The sequence below is a fragment of the Staurois parvus genome, unplaced genomic scaffold, assembly GCF_062004578.1.
Source record: "Staurois parvus isolate SC_StPar_1 unplaced genomic scaffold, SC_StPar_1.0 ptg001162l, whole genome shotgun sequence".
Taxonomy (NCBI): domain Eukaryota; kingdom Metazoa; phylum Chordata; class Amphibia; order Anura; family Ranidae; genus Staurois; species Staurois parvus.
The window spans coordinates 5283883-5306298 of record NW_028318958.1 but is presented as its reverse complement, the minus strand read 5'-3'; positions in this window follow the sequence as shown (position 1 = coordinate 5306298).

Below are 22416 nucleotides of genomic sequence, written 5' to 3'. Positions count from 1 at the left end.
AGGCCTAAACTAGAGCCAAAATCTCTTATAGTTCATACTTTAGCTCATAACTCTTCATATGCACTAGTGACACTCCACCTGCGGGTAGATGATTATGCAGACACGTCTGAGGATTGATTAGATATGATTTATGAAATTCTACACTGAATGTTTTCTGCTTTCCTATCTATTCGAGACAAGGAGAGTGACCTATCAAACTGTTCACCTCCTCTTGGCCAATCTGACGATATGCCTAGTTTTTATGCAAGTCGCTCATATTCCAAGATATGAGACATAGGGGAAAAATGGATTAAAAAATGTTATCTGGTTTCCTGCTTTTCTGGAATGCCTTGAACTCCTGGGAAGGCTTATGTTATCTTTTTACGAGGTGCTAGGTTGCACAGGTTCTTTGGACAGCTAGGCCCCAGCTCCCTTGGAGGTCCTACATCTCATAGCCCCCTGCTGGGCTCTGGCCTCCTGTGACACTTCCAACACACATATGTCCCTGTAAATTAACAGAGGGGAAGGGGGAGAATGAGGGGGAAATATGTTTGCCAGGATGGTTAACCCCTTTCCCAAGATGGAGGTTGAAGCCAAAATGGTTGAACTGCGTCCATCTCTGGGTGTATGCCTGCCACAACACCATGGGGTTTATTTACTAAAGCTGGAGAGTCCAAAATCAGACTCCCTTCTGCATAGAAACCAATCAGCTTCTAACCTCAGCTTGTTCAATGAAGCTTTGGCAATGAAACCTGGAAGCTGATTGGTTTCTATGCAGAAGTGAGTCTGATTTTGGACTCTCCAGCTTTAGTAAATAAACCCCCATGAGTCCACAATATTAAACTTATTCACAATATTCTAATTTTCTGAGATATTGAATTTTGGGTTTTCACTAGCTGTAAGTCATAATCATTAAAATTAAAACAAAGAAATGCTTGAAATATATCACTCTGAGTATAACGTATCTATATAATATATGTTTCACTTTTTGAACTGAATTACTAAAATAAATTAACTTTTTGATAATATTCTAATTTATTGAGATGCACCTGTATTAGCATAACACAAGTAGTTTATATTGTTTTGACTGTGATAAATTTCTCATAGTGTGGTTGCTGCTTTTTACTTCTTTCACACACAAGCACAGTTTTTATATACAGTATTACATATGTTTTAATACTGTTTTCAACTTTCATCATAATTTTTTGCATCTCAATGCTGCTGATCTCCTGAAACCTCTTGGAAGCCACCTACTGACTACATGCACTTCAACAGTGGTTACATGACACTTCTCAAGATGGGTATCATAAAGATAGCAACAATGGACTATATCTACATATGTGTTTTGAGATGACCATTATGTGAGCACATAAGATGAGTTCCATCAGTAGCTTGTGGTTACAATGCAGTAGCACAATAGGAATACAGGGACACCTTGTTCTCACCCTATCACTGGAAGTGGTCTGATTAGGGACCTTCATGACAAGATCACTGGATAATATTTTAATTCAAGCTGCAGATTTAAACATATTTAAAAAATAATTTTGAAATAACATTACCCTAAATCTTACATGAGATGTTAGTGATTGGGTTTTCATCAAAGTATTACAATAAATACAGTAGAAATAATTGCAACTATTCCAAAGACTAGCAGGGAACCAATATTCTAGGATAAAAACACTATCATTCGTCAATGTTTTATGTTAGAAATAAAAAAAATAATTGTCTATCCATCTTCTGCTATCTCTTAGAGTCTAACCATTTCTCTTTCTGTCTGAAAGACAGATGAGCGATGTGACAGGAATCCGGCACTACGTTTATATGCTTGATCCCATTTTTGGATATTTTATATGGTTCAGAATTGTCCGTAACAACTGTAAATTGTAGGTTACAAAGCCAGAGAATGTGATTCCCCAATGGGCACGCTGGGTCATGGCTATGAGTTGTGTGGAGTTTGCAGAAAGATTTTAGTGGGCACACAGCAAAACCTGTAATTGTGGCTTCATGGAAGGAAAATGTTGTGTCTGTTTTCAATAAGTACTCATTGCCGGCTGAATCTTTTAAACAACTTGCCGAAGAAAATATCAATCCTCTTCAGAAATTATTACACTTCATATAAGAGGCTCATAAATAGATATAGTGAATAAATACAGAAGGATGGTTGTAAATGGTTCCTGCCAAAGAAGGCATTGAAACCATACTTATTTTGGCAAAGGAACACCCAGAAGTACAGAGAAAAATATGGTGTGTGTAAAAGATTTATTTATCATAACTAATGTAAACCATTCGTAAAGTTCACCACATGCATTGCAATGTTATTTTATTCTACTTCATTCTCCCACATTTACACAATGTGGACAGAAATTTTCTGACCATCATGTCTATATGAACTTGTTAGACATCCCATTCCAGAACCATGGATATTAATAATGAATTGGCCCCCTACGTGGTATAACAGCCCTTTGGATCAATAAATAAAATATTATTGTGGGTTAAAATATTTTGCAGTTTAAATTTAATTACACCTTCCCTCTTTTTCTTACAAAGTTAGTAATGTGGAGTCCATAACTAGGCTTTTTATTGTCTGATTTTTCTGATAAATTCTTTGTACTGAGGACTTCCCCACCCCCCCCCCCAACCTTTTATATATACTTTGCACCCTTCTACATAGGTGCTAGGTTAGATTAGTTACATTTAGTTACTAGCTCACTGTAATCAGTTGAGCTGCATGTGATTATTTTGGTCTGTTCTGTGTTTCATTGGCTTCCGGGTTCGCTGCTTCCCCCTGTCTCTCTGGAGGGTCCTGGAAGAAAGTGGTCTGGAAGAGTCAAATCAGCAGCTGAATATTTATATAGTCCTAGTCAATCTTTGCAGGATGGTTTTCAGACGGTAGATGATAGACTGCATAAATAGTCTTGGGCCTGAAATAGAGGGATTTTTGTCCAGGAGGAGGGAATCTCAGCCTGGAGGACTGCTGCCCTTCTGGGCAGACCAGCTGTGATTATGCTGCCCATCGAAGTAGCAGCTATGCTAGCAGGTGGGGAGGGGGGCTATTCTTCTGAAATTCGCTGGAGCTGACTGAGGGACTACTTTTTGGGGATCTGGTCTGAAGAATTCACAGGAGATGTTTCCAGAAGATATTGGAAGGAAGCATCCAATTACTCAAGGTCATTAGCGAGTACAGACCAGTGTGAGAGATCCCATTGATTGTGCACTGCTGCTGTTTCCTTTTGCATAAGTGTCAGCATTGCTTAAAGGGACATTGTTTAGGGTGTCCCAGTGTAGCTCAGCCCATTATTTGCTGCTGCAAGGACTGTGCTCAGATTACTTAGGAGGAAGAATGCTGCCCTCAATTTACTTCTTAGAGTAACTGGAGTATCCCAGTTACCTTGCACCAGTCCAAGTTCAAGTTCTGCAATAGAGCATCGAAAAAGCATACCTCTAGACGGATCATTGAGCCAAAGAGTGACCATGACTGTGTGCCTGGCTGCATCTACTGAGAAAGAACCTCAGGACTAGAGATGAGCGAAACGAACCAGGCGAACCGGAATTCGAGTCGAATTTCAGGAAATATTCGATTCGCGGCGAAACCGAAATTTTGCCTACTTCGGGTGCGCGAATCGAACATTTCCCGATCAGCCGGCAAAAGTGTCCCTGCAGTGAGCTCCGCTATTTCTGACAGTTCTCTGACAGAAGGAACACATGTTTAGCGGTTGAAACATTGTATCTATTAGTTTACATTTAGGATACAGATGTTTCAACCACTGTTCATGTGAAGAAGCTGTGAGAGAACTGTCAGAAATAGAGGAACTCTGCACATACACTTTTTGCCGGCTTGGAATTATTCTTCTTTTCATCCTACTTCTTCTTCTTCTTCATCTTCATCCTCAGAAGAAGAGGATGAGGATGAAGAAGAAGAAGAAGAAGTAGGATGAAAAGAAGAATAATTCCAAGCCGGCAAAAAGTGTATGTGCAGAGTTCCTCTATTTCTGACAGTTCTCTCACAGCTTCTTCACATGTACAGCGGTTGAAACATCTGTATCCTAAATGGAAACTAATAGATACAATTTGTATCTATTAGTTTCCATTTAGGATACAGATGTTTCAACCGCTGTACATGTGAAGAAGCTGTGAGAGAACTGTCAGAAATAGAGGAACTCTGCACATACACTTTTTGCCGGCTTGGAATTATTCTTCTTTTCATCCTACTTCTTCTTCTTCTTCTTCTTCTTCTTCTTCTTCATCCTCATCCTCATCCTCTTCTTCTTCTTCTGAGGATGAGGATGAGGATGAAGAAGAAGAAGAAGAAGAAGCAGTAGGATGAAAATAAGAATAATTCCAAGCCGGCAAAAAGTGTATGTGCAGAGTTCCTCTATTCTGCAGATACACTTAGAGGAGCTCTGCACATACACTTTTTGCCTGTTTGGAATTAATCTTATTTTCATCCTACTTCTTCTTCTTCTTCTTTATCCTCATCCTCAGAAGAAGAAGAAGAGGATGAAGAAGAAGAAGAAGAAGAAGAAGTAGGATGAAAATAAGAATAATTGCAATTGGCAAAAAGTGTATGTGCAGAGTTCCTCTATTCTGCAGATACACTTAGAGGAGCTCTGCAGATACACTTAGAGGAGCTCTGCACATACAATTTTTGCCGGCTTGGAATTAATCTTATTTTCATCCTACTTCTTCTTCTTCTTCTTCTTCTTCTTCATCCTCATCCTCATCCTCAGAAGAAGAAGAAGAGGATGAGGATGAGGATGAAGAAGAAGAAGAAGAAGAAGAAGAAGAAGAAGTAGGATGAAAATAAGAATAATTCCAAGCCGGCAAAAAGTGTATGTGCAGAGCTCCTCTAAGTGTATCTGCAGAGCTCCTCTAAGTGTATCTGCAGAATAGAGGAACTCTGCACATACACTTTTTGCCGGAAACCGCTGTATGGAGGGAATGTCCCAGAACTGTCATAAATAGTCTATTTCTGACAGTTCTGGGACATTCACTCCATACAGCTGTTTCAACCGCTGTATGGAGGGAATGTCATAGAACTGTCAGAAATAGACTATTAATGACAGTTCTGGGACTGTCCTTCCATACAGCGGTTGAAACATTGTATCTATTTGTTTCCATAAATGGATCCATTTATGGAAACAAATAGATACAATGTTTCAACTGCTGTATGGAAGGACAGTCCCAGAACTGTCATTAATAGTCTATTTCTGACAGTTCTATGACATTCCCTCCATACAGCGGTTGAAACAGCTGTATGGAGTGAATGTCCCAGAACTGTCAGAAATAGACTATTTATGACAGTTCTGGGACATTCACTCCATACAGCGGTTGAAACATTGTATCTATTTTTTTCCATAAATGACATTCTGCAGATACACTTAGAGGAGCGCTGCAGATACACTTTTTGCCGGCTTGGAATTATTCTTATTTTCATCCTACTTCTTCTTTTTCTTCTTATGAGGATGAGGATGAAGAAGAAGAAGTAGGATGAAAATAAGATTAATTCCAAGCCGGCGGCAAAAAGTGTATCTGCAGCGCTCCTCTAAGTGTATTTGCAGAATGTCATTTATGGAAAAAAATAGATACAATGTTTCAACCGCTGTATGGAAGGACAGTCCCAGAACTGTCATAAATAGTCTATTTCTGACAGTTCTGGGACATTCACTCCATACAGCTGTTTCAACCGCTGTATGGAGGGAATGTCATAGAACTGTCAGAAATAGACTATTAATGACAGTTCTGGGACTGTCCTTCCATACAGCGGTTGAAACATTGTATGTATTTGTTTCCATAAATGGATCCATTTATGGAAACAAATACATACAATGTTTCAACCGCTGTATGGAAGGACAGTCCCAGAACTGTCATTAATAGTCTATTTCTGACAGTTCTATGACATTCCCTCCATACAGCGGTTGAAACAGCTGTATGGAGTGAATGTCCCAGAACTGTCAGAAATAGACTATTTATGACAGTTCTGGGACATTCACTCCATACAGCGGTTGAAACATTGTATCTATTTTTTTCCATAAATGACATTCTGCAGATACACTTAGAGGAGCGCTGCAGATACACTTTTTGCCGGCTTGGAATTATTCTTATTTTCATCCTACTTCTTCTTTTTCTTCTTATGAGGATGAGGATGAAGAAGAAGAAGTAGGATGAAAATAAGATTAATTCCAAGCCGGCGGCAAAAAGTGTATCTGCAGCGCTCCTCTAAGTGTATTTGCAGAATGTCATTTATGGAAAAAAATAGATACAATGTTTCAACCGCTGTATGGAAGGACTGTCATAAATAGTCTATTTCTGACAGTTCTGGGACATTCACTCCATACAGCTGTTTCAACCGCTGTATGGAGGGAATGTCATAGAACTGTCAGAAATAGACTATTAATGACAGTTCTGGGACTGTCCTTCCATACAGCGGTTGAAACATTGTATGTATTTGTTTCCATAAATGGATCCATTTATGGAAACAAATACAGTTGCAAGAAAAAGTATGTGAACCCCTTGGGATTACGTGGAGTTTTGCATGAATTGGGCATAAAATGTGCTCTGAACGTCATCTAAGTCACAACAATAGAAGAACACAGTCTGCTGAACATAATACTACACAAACATTAGATGTTGCCATGGTTTAATTGCACATAACATGTAAACATTCACAGTGCAGGGAGGAAAAAGTATGTGAACCTTTGGACTTATTAACTGGTTGACCCTCCTTTTGGCAGCAATAACCTCAACCAAACGTTTCCTGTAGTTGCAGATCAGACCTGCACAACGATCTGGAGTCATTTTGGACCACTCCTCTTCACAAAACTGTTTCAGTGTAGCAATATTCTTGGGATGTCTGGTGTGAATCGCTCTCTTAAGGTCATGCTACAGCATTTCAATCGGGTTGAGGTCAGGACTCTGACTGGGCCACTCCAGAAGGCGTATTCTGTGCTGTTGCAGCCATTGTTTTGTTGAATTACTTGTATGCTTTGGGTCATTGTCCTGTTGCATCACCCATCCTCTGCGGAGCTTCAGTTGGCGGACAGATGGTCGTACGTTTTCCTGCAAAATGTCTTGATAAACTCTGGAATTCATTTTCCCATCAATGATAACAATCCGTCCAGGCCCTGAGGCAGCAAAGCAGCCCCAAACCATGATGCTCCCTCCGCCATGTTTTACAGTGGGGATGAGGTTTTGATGTTGGTGTGCTGTGCCTTTTTTTCTCCACACATAGTGTTGTGTGTTCTTCCCAAACAACTCAATCTTGGTGTCATCTGTCCACAGTATATTTTGCCAGTAGTGCTGTGGAACATCCAGGTTTTTTTTTGCAAACTTCAAACGTGCTGCAATCTTCTTTTTGGACAGCAATGGCTTCCTCCGTGGTGTCCTCCCATGTACTCCATTCTTGTTTAATGTTTTCCTTATTGTAGATGTGTTAACAAAAATGTTAGCATGTGCCAGAGATTTCTGTAGGTCTTTAGTTGACACTCTGGGATTCTTCTTTACCTCATGCAGCATTCTGCGCTGTGCTCTTGCAGTCATTTTTACAGGACGACCACGCCTAGGGAGAGTAGCAACAGTGCTAAACATTCTCCATTTGTAGACAGTCTGTCTTACCGTGGACACATGAACATCAAGGCTTTTGGAGATACTTTTGTAACCCTTTCCAGCTTCATGCAAGTCAACAATTCTTGATCGTAGGTCTTCTGAGAGCTCTTTTCTGCGAGGCATGGTTCACATCAGACAGTGCTTCTTGAAACCAGTAAACCCAAAACAGGTGTGTGTTTTTTAAGGGCAGGACAGCTGTCAGCAACACATCCAATATCATCACACTGATTGGAGTCAAGGTTGGCTTACTCCTGGCTCCAATTAGCTCTGGGAGAAGTCATTAAGCTAGGGCCTCACATACTTTTTCCTCCCTGCACTGTGAATGTTTACATGTTATGTGCAATTAAACCATGGCAACATCTAATGTTTGTGTAGTATTATGTTCAGCAGACTGTGTTCTTCTATTATTGTGACTTAGATGACGTTCAGAGCACATTTTATGCCCAATTCATGCAAAACTCCACGTAATCCCAAGGGGTTCACATACTTTTTCTTGCAACTGTACATACAATGTTTCAACCGCTGTATGGAAGGACAGTCCCAGAACTGTCATTAATAGTCTATTTCTGACAGTTCTATGACATTCCCTCCATACAGCGGTTGAAACAGCTGTATGGAGTGAATGTCCCAGAACTGTCAGAAATAGACAGAAACTGTCACAGAACTGTCCTTCTTCTCATCCTTCTCCTTCTTCTCATCCTTCTTCTCATCCTTCTTCTCATCCTTCTTCTCATCCTTCTTCTTCTCATCCTTCTCCTTCTTCTCATCCTTCTCCTTCTCCTTCTTCTCATCCTTCTCCTTCTCCTTCTTCTCATCCTTCTCCTTCTTCTCATCCTTCTCCTTCTCCTTCTTCTCATCCTTCTCCTTCTTCTCATCCTTCTCCTTCTCCTTCTTCTCATCCTTCTCCTTCTCCTTCTTCTCATCCTTCTCCTTCTCCATCTTCTCATCCTTCTCCTTCTCCTTCTTCTCATCCTTCTCCTTCTCCTTCTTCTCATCCTTCTCCTTCTCCATCTTCTCATCCTTCTCCTTTTCCTTCTTCTCATCCTTCTCCTTCTGCTTCTCCTTCTCCTTCTTCTCATCCTTCTCCTTCTTCTCATCCTTCTCCTTCTTCTCATCCTTCTCCTTCTCCTTCTTCTCATCCTTCTCCTTCTTCTCATCCTTCTCCTTCTTCTCATCCTTCTCCTCATCCTTCTCCTTCTTCTCATCCTTCTCCTTCTCCTTCTTCTCATCCTTCTCCTTCTCCTTCTTCTCATCCTTCTCCTTCTCCATCTTCTCATCCTTCTCCTTCTCCTTCTTCTCATCCTTCTCCTTCTTCTCATCCTTCTCCTTCTCCTTCTTCTCATCCTTCTCCTTCTTCTCATCCTTCTCCTTCTCCTCATCCTTCTCCTTCTCCTTCTTCTCATCCTTCTCCTTCTCCTTCTTCTCATCCTTCTCCTTCTTCTCATCCTTCTCCTTCTCCTCATCCTTCTCCTTCTCCTTCTTCTCATCCTTATCCTTCTCCTTCTTCTCATCCTTCTCCTTCTCCTTCTTCTCATCCTTCTTCTCATCCTTCTCCTTCTTCTCATCCTTCTCCTTCTCCTTCTTCTCATCCTTCTCCTTCTCCATCTTCTCATCCTTCTCCTTCTCCATCTTCTCATCCTTCTCCTTTTCCTTCTTCTCATCCTTCTCCTTCTGCTTCTCCTTCTCCGTCTTCTCATCCTTCTCCTTCTCATCCTTCTCCTTCTTCTCATCCTTCTCCTTCTTCTCATCCTTCTTCTCATCCTTCTCCTTCTTCTCATCCTTCTCCTTCTTCTCATCCTTCTCCTTCTTCTCATCCTTCTCCTTCTTCTCATCCTTCTTCTCATCCTTCTCCTTCTTCTCATCCTTCTCCTTCTCCTTCTTCTCATCCTTCTCCTTCTTCTCATCCTTCTCCTTCTTCTCATCCTTCTCCTTCTCATCCTTCTCCTTCTCCTTCTTCTCATCCTTCTCCTTCTTCTCATCCTTCTTCTCATCCTTCTTCTCATCCTTCTCCTTCTTCTCATCCTTCTCCTTCTTCTCATCCTTCTTCTCATCCTTCTCCTTCTTCTCATCCTTCTCCTTCTCCTTCTTCTCATCCTTCTCCTTCTCCTTCTTCTCATCCTTCTCCTTCTCATCCTTCTCTTTCTTCTCATCCTTCTCCTTCTTCTCATCCTTCTCCTTCTCCTTCTTCTCATCCTTCTTCTCCTTCTCCTTCTCCTTATCCTTCTTCTCATCCTTCTCCTTCTTCTCATCCTTCTCCTTCTTCTCATCCTTCTCCTTCTCCTTCTTCTCATCCTTCTCCTTCTTCTCATCCTTCTCCTTCTCCTTCTCCTTCTCTTTCCTCATCTCCAAGGGCATTTAAATTAAAGGTACAGTGTTCTGCACTAATTTAAAGGCTCTCTGAAGCCTAGAAACCCTTTTTATAAGTCATCTTCGTAGCGAAGAAATTCGCATCGAATCGAATTTCACACTGGAATTCGCCGAATCAGCCGAATCGAATTTTTGAGAAATTCGCTCATCTCTACTCAGGACCTAAACAGTGGGTCCTTTAGGGAGTGAGTGCTAGATAAGATAATCTAGAAAGAGACAAGGATAGGAATTTTAGGATATAACAGCCTACACATCTTTAGAAAGGCTTTCCACAAAATTTCAGAGCATGTGTCCTTTCAGCCAAAAAGAACAATAGTGAGGTAAGGTACTACAGTAATGTTGAGCAAGAAAACCTGGCTCACAATCAGCATTCCAATTCATCTTAATGGAGTTCAATAGGTTTGTTTTTTAGGACTCTGTGCAGACCACTCAGGTTCCTACACACCAAACTCATCAAACCATGTCTTTGTGGAACTGGCTTTCTACACAGGGGCACAATCATGCTAGAAAAACGCCGTCCCCAAATTGTCATCACGAGATTGTAAGAACATATTTATAAGTTTTCTCAATATAGATCGCATTGCTATGTTCCAATTCCTACAGGTGAGCTGGTAAGGTGTCAAAAAATGTTTGACTATGTACTGTATGCTTGAGGTGATTGTAGCCCTATTAGTGCATTTGTGACAGAAACAATTGAGTACTGTCCGTGAAACATTTTTTATTTGCACTAACATACAATTTTGAGGACAGCTTACCTGAGTACTGCTTGGACCTTGAAGAAGGGGACACTCCCCGAAAGCTTGTCCTCAAAATTGTATTTTAGTGCAAATAAAAAAAGTATCACGGACAGTACTCAATTGCCACTATGTACTGTATGTAATGCAAGGATCTGCCTGTCTAATTATGAATTAAATTGATTACATAAAGAAGCTTTATCACTACATAGACTTTATTTTATAAATCTAAAGAAGAATGTACAGAAGAGAAAATGGCCTGTGGGATCAAGCACTAGATCGAAGAAGAAGGAAAAAACAATATGTATTCAAATATTGTTTTTACAATAGAAATATAGCACCCTCCTAGTTATTCTGCTAGGTAAATTTAGTTTTTGATTTTTTTCTGTAATCAGGGAAGCAGTGTTTGGTCTGTTTAGGGCTTCACAGGCTGGGAGTTTGACTGTTTTCTCCTGCCTGTATTTTAGGTGTTGAGCAGGGCCTAACCAATCCCTGAGGAGGCTTGCCCAGATGGTGGTTAGGATGATGTTAAATAGATTTAGACCTGATGAGACTGCTCCCCCCCAGGGGGGATGGATCTGTGAGCTGTGGAGAGTGGTCTGCTTGCCCTGAGAGCCCATTGGATTGAATTCTAGTCAACATTACAACAGATCTATACTGAACGAGGATGCGTTTCCCTATGCACCATCTGGCCAATTGATGAATCTAAAATATATAACCTTTATTCAAATATATAAAAATTGTATGCTCAGCTGTAATTAATACCTATTGGAGTGGAATGAACTGCGCACAACAATATGACTGGATACCATTCCAATTGTTTACCTTACATGCAAATGGTTAATAACACCAGGCCAAATCAAATACCATACCATTTTAGATTAAGTGACGGCATACAAAGAGCACTGTAGTTTGATCATAAGCCTATCAGCTTGAATATACAATCTCTGTTAAGGAAATGGACTTACCCCATGGACAATAATAATTAGATAGTATAATCTATCTTGTTACAGATATGTAATATGGGTATACTCATCCAAGGGCTTAAATGTCAGCCTCTCCTGGATAAGCCCCATACATCACCATATACACTCAAAAATACCTAACTGGCTTGAGGAATGCAAATGATGCACTGTAAAATGCAGTACAGAACTCTCCAAAAAGGGGGGAGGGGAGAGGAGTGAATACCATGTGCATTTAAAAAGTGCTCCCAAAGAAAGACCCAAAGAAAAAAAGAAACTCTACATGTTTTGCTTCAGAAAACAGAGCTTTATCAGGAGTATAAATAATTAAAATAGGTCACACAGTGGCTGGAAGTTGTGCTCAGCTGCATATGGTGGCAAAATGTCACCTATCGTTTGTCTCCCCGCTATATATAGAGATGGCCATCAAAATGGTCCCCGCACATGCTCAGTTCCTCAACAGACACAATCTTGTGGACAAAAAACTGCACATTCTCAGTACCTCAACAGACGCCATCTTGTGGACAAAAAACAACACCATACCAGCACATCAGTCCACAACACAATAGACACTGCTGGTGCTCTCAAACACTGTTAATGCCCCATTAATTAATGACCAAAATTACAGTTCATACCATTATATAGCATTTATGGAGCAAAATAAAAAAGCACAGAATCACTAATTACACATAAAAGGAAGGAAGGTAAATCCCTCATTAAAATCCATAAGGTGCCCTTGAGCCTAAACAGAAAACCCATTTTGCTTCAAGTTTCAAAAGACATTTATCTAGGTCTCCTTTTCTAGGACCCAGATCATATTTGTCAATAATCCAAAAGTCTAAGAGGTCAGCCTTACCATCATGTTTTTGTATATGTCTTGCTACTGGTCTATCCTTGTTTCGAGCAATATCATTCACATGTTCAAGAACTCGTCTCCTAAAGGGGTGAATTGTTTTTACTACATATATTAGGGCGCATGGGCATTTTAAAGCATAAATCACCCGCTCTGTGCTGCAGTTATAGAAAATTCTTATTTTAATAATCTCCCCATTTTTAGGGTTAACAAACTCCTTAGTATTGTTCAAGAATGTATATACCCTTACAGTGAGCACACCTGAAACTACCTTTTGGTATCTCAGGTAGCCAAGTGTGTTTCATTGATGTTTTAGAGGGGTTTTTTTAGACTATGTACTAACATGTCTCTCAAATTCCTACCCCATCTGTAGGTTATCTTGGGATCTTTAGATAGGATCTGTGATAGATATTTGTCTTCATGCAAAATGTTCCAATATCTCTTTATGATGTTGAAAATCTGCCCTGATTGATTTGAATATTTACCTATGATACGCATGCCTTGCTGGTCATACACTTTTATGGTTTTCTGACCCAACAGAGATTCTTTTGGAACCCCTTTCACTTTCTCATAGGATTTAATCAAATTCTTCTTATGATAGCCCCGTGTCATAAATCTGTCAAACACTTTTTGACTCTCCATTTGGAATGCCCCTTCTGATCAATTTGGCTTTGCTCTCATAAATTGACCAGTGGGAATTTCTCTTTTTGAGGCTGCTGAATGTGAACGTCCCCAATGTAACAGGTTATTTGTGGAGGTCGGTTTTCACTAGATTGTTGTATTAATATTGCCTCCTTCACCCCTTTTAATCTCCAAGTCCAACAAATGTATGCTAAAATATTTAATTTCACTCATGAAGTACATCCCAATATTGTTTTGATTTAAGGTGGCTACAAATTCCACGAACAGATCCTTTTGACCCTGCCATAATATGAACACATCATTAATGAATCTTGCCCACATAAGAATGTGTGACGTAAAATATTCTAGTTCTTCTATAAAGACCATAGTACACTCCCACCACCCAAGAAAGACATTTGCATACATAGGTGCACACAATGAACCCATCGCAGTTTCTCTGCACTGTCTATATACTGTACCATCAAATAGGATAAAATTGTGTTCCAATACAAACTGCAAAAGTTGGAGAGTAAATGTGGTATGATTCTCAAATAGTTTGCCTCTAGTTTCCAGAAAGGATTTACAAGCTTTTAGACCCAAGTCATGACTGATATTTTTTTGGAGAGGTCTGTACTGCATTTTACAGTGCATCATTTGCATTCCTCAAGACAGTGAGGTATTTTTGAGTGTATATGGTGACGTATGGGGCTTATCCATGAGCGCCTGACATTTAAGCCTGTGGATGAGTGTACCCGTATTACATATCTATAGCAAGATAGATTATACTACCTAATTAGTTTTGTCCATGGGGTAACCCTATTTCCATAACAGAGATTGTATATTCAGCTGATAGGCTTATGATTAAACTACAGTGCCTTTGTATGCTCTTGATTTGTTATTTGCCAAAGATGATGACTTACAATTAGGCCTTAGTTGAACATTACAAGAGGCTGCACCAAGGGACTCATTTCCAGGATCCAGTAAGTAGAGCCTCTTTTCTGTGTTAAAACTATTTTATGGTCCCCAGCCATGAATGGTGGACTGTTCCAGTCTGTCTCTACTTGTGTTCATACTACTTGATGGTCCCCAGCCTTTAACCATGGACTGTTCCAGTCTACCTACAATAGTGCTATTGCTACTGCAAGGGAAGTGTCCTCTGCCAACAGTACCTTGCGTTTTGGAGTATCCCACATCTCTCCAATCCCCTCCCAAGTATTAATAGCAAATAAAGTTTAAAAAGACAACTCCTAGACTGATGAGCTGGAGTTAATGGACTGTTATTGTTGCCGTGTGACTATTTGGGGAAGAACCTGTCTAATCTTCAGTGCCCCCTTTAGCGGTAGCACTACAGGCAGTAGTAAGGAGTGCTAACTTGGTAGTAGGGGGATGGGGAGTAATCTGGATCTGGGTTTTAGTGGATAGAAAACTATCCTGTACTCTTCTGGATCCATAAACACAGAACCAACTCACTATCTTTGTAAAGTGACCAGGGCTGCGGATCAGGGGATACCACCAGTCCTCTTGTACGGGGCTCAGGCCAGCTGGGGCAGCTAGGTGAATCAAATGTGGGCAGGGAAGGTGATCGACATGGTGGGGGGCAATTACTGGAACCAATCCTCTGCATGGCTCTCTCTGCAGCAACTAAAAGCTGGCTTCTTCTCCTCTCCCTCCCACTGGTTCTCAGGTGCTGCAGAGAGAGCCATACAGGGGATCAGTTCCAGTAATTTCTCCCATGATGCACCTATCATCCTCCCTGTGTATCATACATTCATTCATTTCCCCCTGCTTCCCAGGCCCCCCCAAGTGCCCCCACCCCCACAGTGCTGTGGTTTCCCTCCTCTCCTTCCCACCAGCAGCTGCCAGCACACCATAGGATCCTTTAGGATTGAGAGTTGGGGAAGGGTCCTCTAAATACATCACATTTGCCAGCCCTTCCTTTTCTGAATTAACACAATGAGTGATTGGTGCCAATCGCTCACTGTTTTCATTCATAACTGAAGCATAGTAAACTGCATTGTTGTTTTTTTTTAGGGGGGGGGCCCTGTCAGGTTGGCTGTATGGGGCCCTGTGGTTTCTAACCGCAGCCCTGAAAGTAACAAGTTACTCTGGGGTTATAGGAGATAGCTCTACGTGTATACAGGGTTAGACAGTCCATTGGGGTAAGAAAGAAGTAGCGCTACATATCTTAGGGGGAAGAAAATATAAATATAAGACCCTGTGTTGAAGGGCTTTTGTTCACTTTAAGCAGGTTTTGAATTACTCATAGGTCAACTGCAGTTCAAAAGGATTTCAATTGCAGACCAGCTGCACTGATCAATGAATTCTGAAATATCTCAGAAGCATCTTAAACTGATGCTGTGGACACAAGCTCACAGCCCTTCAACCCCAAGTCTCAATCAGGTGAGTGCTGCCTACACTTTCAAAAACTACTTACGTTTTGGGCAGGTACAACATCATGTATGAAGCCCAAAATAGCAGCGGCTTCATAAAGCCTAGAATGGAAGCTTCTGCTGAGAAAGGTATGAAGGGGAGTGACGAATTTTCTTCAAAGCTAATGACCACCACTGTTCTACGTTTCATACAGTTTATTTTAGTACCGGTTGAATTTTCTTTTTTCCCTGTGGTTTGTATCTAATCATTTTTGGCTTTGAAGTGTAAGAACACTTGAGAATAATCCTTCTTTTTACAATGTTCTACATAACTATTTTTATCATGCTTAAAACGAAATCTTTAATCTTTTCTAATCTCCTTATACTCCTGTTTGCATATAGTTTCTGTATTCTTTTCATGATTCTGCTGGAAAATACATACCTTGTCTGAAGACATTAGAGAACACAAAGCAGATGCTTAAAACTGTTTTTTTTTCAATGCCAAAACAGATCCTTCTCTAACCTCTTCTTCTTGATGGTAGTAATTTAAGCAAATTATTGGTGAGATGATAACAACTTGTTCAGAACTTTATCATTGTGGACTTATGTGTTTATCATGCATAGAATGGACGTTTTGTATAGTAAAGGTGTAATTCAAAAACGTTCTGCATAAAAGCTTTGAGAAGAGACGTTTTCAGTTAGTATTAAAGTGTAATGTATTTTAATAAATATATATGTTGAGTTATTATGGTAATGTTTATATGAAATTATAGTTGGAAGGGATTTTCACTTTACTTGTTAGCCATTACCATTTTTATTGTATTTACAGTAAAACCATTTTGTAAATGCCACTTCTACTGGTCATCTGTATACAGTATATTGAGCTCAGATGTTTCCAGTGAAGAGTACTGTTAATGTTCCAGCAATACAAAACACTTTTAGAAAAGTGTGCACTTTATAGCAACATGTTGGAGGTGATAGTTTTCTGCACCAGCTTGACTGTGCCCAATGCACACAGACAGGTCCATTAAGACATGGTTTGATGAGTTCAGCATGGAGGAAGTTGAGTGGCCTCAAACCTACTCAACACCTTTCAGATGATCTGGAATACCAATTGTGAGCCAGGTCCTTTCATCCAGCATCAGTACCTGACCTCACAAATGCTCATTTGACTGAATGAATACAAATCTCTAAAGACACACTTCAAAAACTTGTAGCAAAAGATCCCAGAAAAATGTCGGAAAGAGGCACCAACTCCATATTTCAATGCCCTTGGTTTTGGAATTAGCAAATGCGCAGCAATGCCATTAATTGTTAGAGGAATTCACATGCATGTGCAAATGTGTGCTTTTTTGCACACCAAGTGGTTTGGCTCATTTTTGGAAAAGAGCCAGGGTCTTCTTTTATGTGTTTTTCTCACTTAGGTCAGTTTCTTCAAATTAATGGGCTGCCCTACACTCGACACAAAAGAATGCACAGAAAATGTGTGGAAATGTGCCTGTGCTTGGTCACACCTGTATGGTGTGAACGGAACCTAAGGGGCACAGAGAAGAAAAAAACACATATTAGTAGATTGGAGGATGTTATTATGGAGGGCTGCATCTTCCTGTCCCATGACAACTGCGCCTCCATTTTTTGTATAGTTGTTACAAGGACAGGACATCAAAAAAATGTCCTCAAAAGATAAAAACCTGTAATTTTAACTATTCCCAACTCTGTCAATTAAAATATCAGGAAAAGACAGGAGTGACGTTTTAGCAACTAATGCTTACACTAAAATTTCAGCCAATAATTTGCTTTTACTTATTTCTCAATAAAGAGAGAGATAGGGGTGGAATATCTGCCAGATTTGTATTTGATGTCTATAACCCCATTGGAGGGATTTCCTGATGCAACAAGTAAATCTCCTCAATTACGTGAGGACAGAGGCTCTAAGATTTCCTCACTCTAGTAATTAAAGTGATTATAAACCTCAGACATGAAACATGAAAAAAGCATATCCCTCTATAGTGTGTACTTGTCTCAATTAAGAACACTAAGTGTAATTTCTGTCTGCTGCGTCATTCCTCTACTATCAGCATTAATCACTTCTGACAGTTTTTCCTGATACCCAGAGAAAAATGGTGACAGGGGAGGGACCTCCAGCAGAGTGACAGCCTCAACTCTGATCCTGTGTGCTGTGTGAAGGGGGGTGTGTCCCTTTCCTCCAATAAGCTCTCAGAGCTATCCTGCTGATGTAACTTCTACTCCCTACCCCCTGCCTTTCAGAGGTGAGAGATCCTGTGTGAATCCTGCACTTTGAATGGATGTAGGGGAAAGATGGCTATAGATAAACAGGTACAACTTATATAGGAGGATTTATTTCATCTCTGTGTATCACCTGAGGCCAGTCATTTTACTCTGTATATGTAAGGGTTTAAAACTACTTTAAATAATTGTATTGTTCTCTGTGTCCACCTTCCGGTCCTAATGTTTTCTGTTTTCTAATCATTACTGGGATCAAATCAACATCCAGATCGTAGTAAGGAGAAAATGTAAAGGAGCAGGATGGAATTTTATTTTTAACAAACGAACAGTGAATGTGGTTTTTGTTCAGTAAAGTCTATTCACTTCAAAATTGAATGTTAAAAGCATATTAAAAGAACTATCGAATGACATTTCTGAAATGTATTGAGAATTTTAGTATGAATTTTCTACTTTATTGCCTAATTAAACGTTCAGTTTATTCTGTAAATACATTTTGGGTGCATCAAAACAAAAGGTATTCAATATTCTACAGTTTATTTTTTTCTAGGAAGTAGCAACAGTCTGAGTAGAAAAGCCTGTCCCCTGCCAGCATACTGTAGAGAAGGACCCTTGCTGTGAGTGTGGAAGCAGTGGTTTTTCTGAAGTGATCTGACATGCCTTCTGCTGAGTTACGTCAGTCAATTGGCTCTCCAATCAAGAGGAAGAATGAGATTGTTTGAAGAGCTATTGGTCTGTATCAGAAATGGTGTGTCGGACCTTGCAGAATTACCATTGCTTCCACACAGAAAGCAAGGGTTCTTATCTACAGCACGCTTGCAGGAGTGGCCTGGTGTTTGGTACCCAAAATGAAGAGAAAGCACATGGAGACCAAGGAATACAGCAAAATGTATTAATACAAAAGTTCCAAAAGGTGGCAACAGGGTCTCTATAACCAGGCCGGACCCAGCACAGAAGTACTTCAAGAAGGTTTTACAACACAGTCTCTATAAAAGATTCTCTAAATGGCTTATGATGCCCGGCAACATCTGATGAAGAAGGTGGCTGGAAGGTGGTCTGGTAACAAGGAACTAGTAGGCTGGAGAGTCCCTTGATGGCAGCACAGACGTCCCTCCTCCTATGGAACCTTTCCCTGATCTAGACACACTGTCCCTATCCAGCAGGGTCCTGTCCCTGACCTAACCACTTCACAAATGCATGCCAACTGCATTGGGACAGTGCTATTTATTAGCACTGCTCACACCAAAGATGGATGTCAGAGTCCAATCAGACAGCCACTCTTGATGACACCTACAGACACCTCAGAGGAACAAGAAGTCCTCTGGACCTCTGTCCCCTCTGCATGAACAGCTCCACATGTGCAGATAGGCCAAACTGCACCTGCCTATATGCTTGAAAGGGAGAGGCACTTCTAGTAAGGCTGTGGCTGCTGTCTAAAGAAAATTAATTGTACATTTTTGTTGGGATGCACCTAGAATGTGGAATATACTTTGTTCACATTTTAATGTCACAGGTTTAAAACTGCTTTAAGTACAGAAATATCCATAAATCAGACAAAAATACCAAATGGAAAAGTCCATTTTTATGGTTTCTGTCTTGTTTTTGTATCTTGCTAAAAAAAAGGGCCATATAAAATCACTTACAAACTACCTGTGTAATGTATAACCTAATGTGGAGAGGGATATCTTTATGATACTTGCAGAATTTGTATTTGATCTCTACCCCTCTCACCCTACCAAATTTTTCTTGTAAGTTTTCAGAAACTTACTGATATTAGTATGCCTATATATATTTTATGCAAAAAAAAAGATATGCTAAAATTAATAGGGTTTTGACAACTTTATTATACTGTTTAACAGAATAGGGTCTGTGAGGTCTAACACCATCAAAGTGTATGTAAACCTTAACAGAGAACCTAATTTTTTTGCTAATATTTACTCTGTTAAATACACCATTTAATATATTTTGTTACAGTTGTTAGATAAGTGCAAAAATGACTTGTTAATTTTGCCAAAGATCTTATGAGATGATAACTTCTTGTGTCCTCTGTCTGTGTTCAAAGAGGGCTTATGGAAATGAGGAGGGGTGAGGAGATATTAATTGCTTGACAAAGGGGCCTTGCCTGGCTCCAAAATGTTGCCGCTGTTTATAATGTGACCACTAAATAAAGTTTTGTACCCTTCTGAGAGTTCCTTGTGCTGGTGGCATTCTTCCACTTGGATTGTCTGCGGTTCCCAGCCCATGGTCACTGCAGCACCCAATACTACTAAACAACCATTTATAGGAACGTGTATGTTGGGAAAACTATGATTAGGAGATGCAGAAGTTTATGGAGATATGGAAGGGTTATGGAGATGAGGAGCGGTTATGGAGATGAGGAGGGGTGAGGAGAGTAGAAAGAGTTATGGAGATGTGGAGGGGGTTATGGAGATGAGGGGATGCAATGGAGATGATAAGGGATAATGGAGATGAGGAAGGGTGAGGAGATGAGGAAGGGTTAATGGAGAATATAAAGGGTTTTGAAGGGGTTATGGAGACAAAAAAGGAGTTATGGAGATAAGAGGTTTTTGAGAAGAGAAGCGGTTATAGAGATGAGGATGGGTGAGGAGATGAGGAGGAGTTATGGAGATAAAGAGGGGTTATGAAGGAGTTATGGAGATGAGTGAGGGTTATGGAGATGTGGAAGGATTTGGAGATGAGGGGAAGTGGAGGATTCGAAAAGGGATTTTGGAAATGAGAGAGCATTATAGAGATGAGGAAGGGTTATGGATATGAGGAGGGGTTATAGAGCTGAGGAGGGGCGGGGAGATGAGGAGGGGTTAAGGAAATAAAAAAAGGGTTATGGAGGAGGGGTGAGCAGATGTGGAGGGGTTGTGGATATGACTAGGGATTATGGAGATGAGGAAGGGTAAGCAGATGTGGAGGGGTGATGGAAATGAGTACGGGGTGGGGGTGGGGGGTGAGGAAGGAGGCTGAGGATGGGATATGACACCACTTGCATAGAAATTCCGTGTTTTGATTTCAAAGGGAAAAATAGGAGCACTCTAGAAATCTGCCACTTCAACAGTTATTGTTTTGTAATTACAGTGTGTTTGAAGAGATGAAATATGTGGAAATGTGCATTTATTCTAGAGATGTACTAAACATGTTTTTTTACATTTTTTTAACATTACATTGATATCTGCTTTTAGAAGAAAACAAACTTTATTTTCCATTATTATACTATTTGTGTTATTGCAGTAACCTAAAAGTATTTGGATTTATATGTTTTGCTTATTGTTCCATATCTTCAGCAACTACTTTGTATACAGATTTGTAAATGTTCACTCTAGCCACCTGTATGTTGGGGAATGTGGTTAACAACTCTGCCTAAATTGATCCTTTTCTTTGCCTTTCAAATTGCAGAGCAAAGTAAAAAGTAAATTGATCCCCCTAACACACACACACACATAATTTTCTGTCTATGCTCCTAACTGACTAGTCAAAGCTTACATTGCCCCCATGTGACAGTCATGAGGGCTTTATAAGACACCAGAGAGGGGGAATAAGTCCCATGCTCACCCATAACTTGAAGTACAGGGTACTTTGTTGCCAGCATCGGGGAGAAAAGGAAAATGGAGTACCTGCACTTTGTAGGCTGTAGTGAATGTAATTCAGACTGCTTTTTCTGATTGTTTGTAGCACACATGTTCCAGAACGCTCCTTGCTTCCACCTTAGTAGGAGCCCTCAAGGTTCAGTTCATTCACCAATGACCAATGGACATGGCATTTCAGTGATGCTAGCATGTGTGCACACTTTGTCTGCTGGCAACCATTCAATTGACCTTTTGAAATGAACTCTGTCCAATGACTGCTGCCTGAAATTACCTAACCAGAGAGAAAGATGTCTCCCATGCTGGGAAATTGCATTTCTTAAAGTTGCACCATCAGGGAAGGGCTGGGAACCATTGGCCTTGGGATAACGGAAAGGGCGAACAAACTACAATGGCCCAATGGACTCCTGTAGGAGCCGTAGGAATGCTGTACATGTCTTCACCAAAAACACATAGACTCATTCACACATTTCTTTAATGACCATCCTAGGGGTGATGCTTTTGTTGTTTTTATTTTTGGAAAACTTAGACAGGGTTGGGGAATTAGGAGGGATACTGCAAAAACAGAAACTATGCATAGTTGAGGACTTTAACTTTTCTTTTGGATACGATATGATGAAGTTTGTGCTTGAATCAAACAGTAGACCTCAGCTTTTGGGCAGCATCAGTAGTAGAAGTAGTAACTTGAGCAGAGTCCTTTTAGGTAGAGGATTAAGTGGACAAAGCTCTTCGGAACACCAGACAGTGCCCCCTTTAGGTAAACCTGCAGCTGACTCCCTAGCACCAAAGGGGGTTAAGTAGCACTCAGTCTATAAGATCCTTTAGGGATATCTGTACTCACAAGGCTGAAGAGCAGGTAGTTGCCTTCCTCCGTGATATCAGACAAGATCTTCAGTAGACGGCCCCTCAGTCAGCTTTAGCTGGGTCTCAATATTCATGCCTCCAGGTTGACCACCTGAGGCCGTATGGCATTAGATGCCTGAGAGAGCAACATGTCCTCTCCCAGGTTAGAACAATCCTATACAGGAAAGACCCACAGCCCAGTATGCTCATTGAATATATACAGGTACCCAGCATGCACCAGAACCAGTC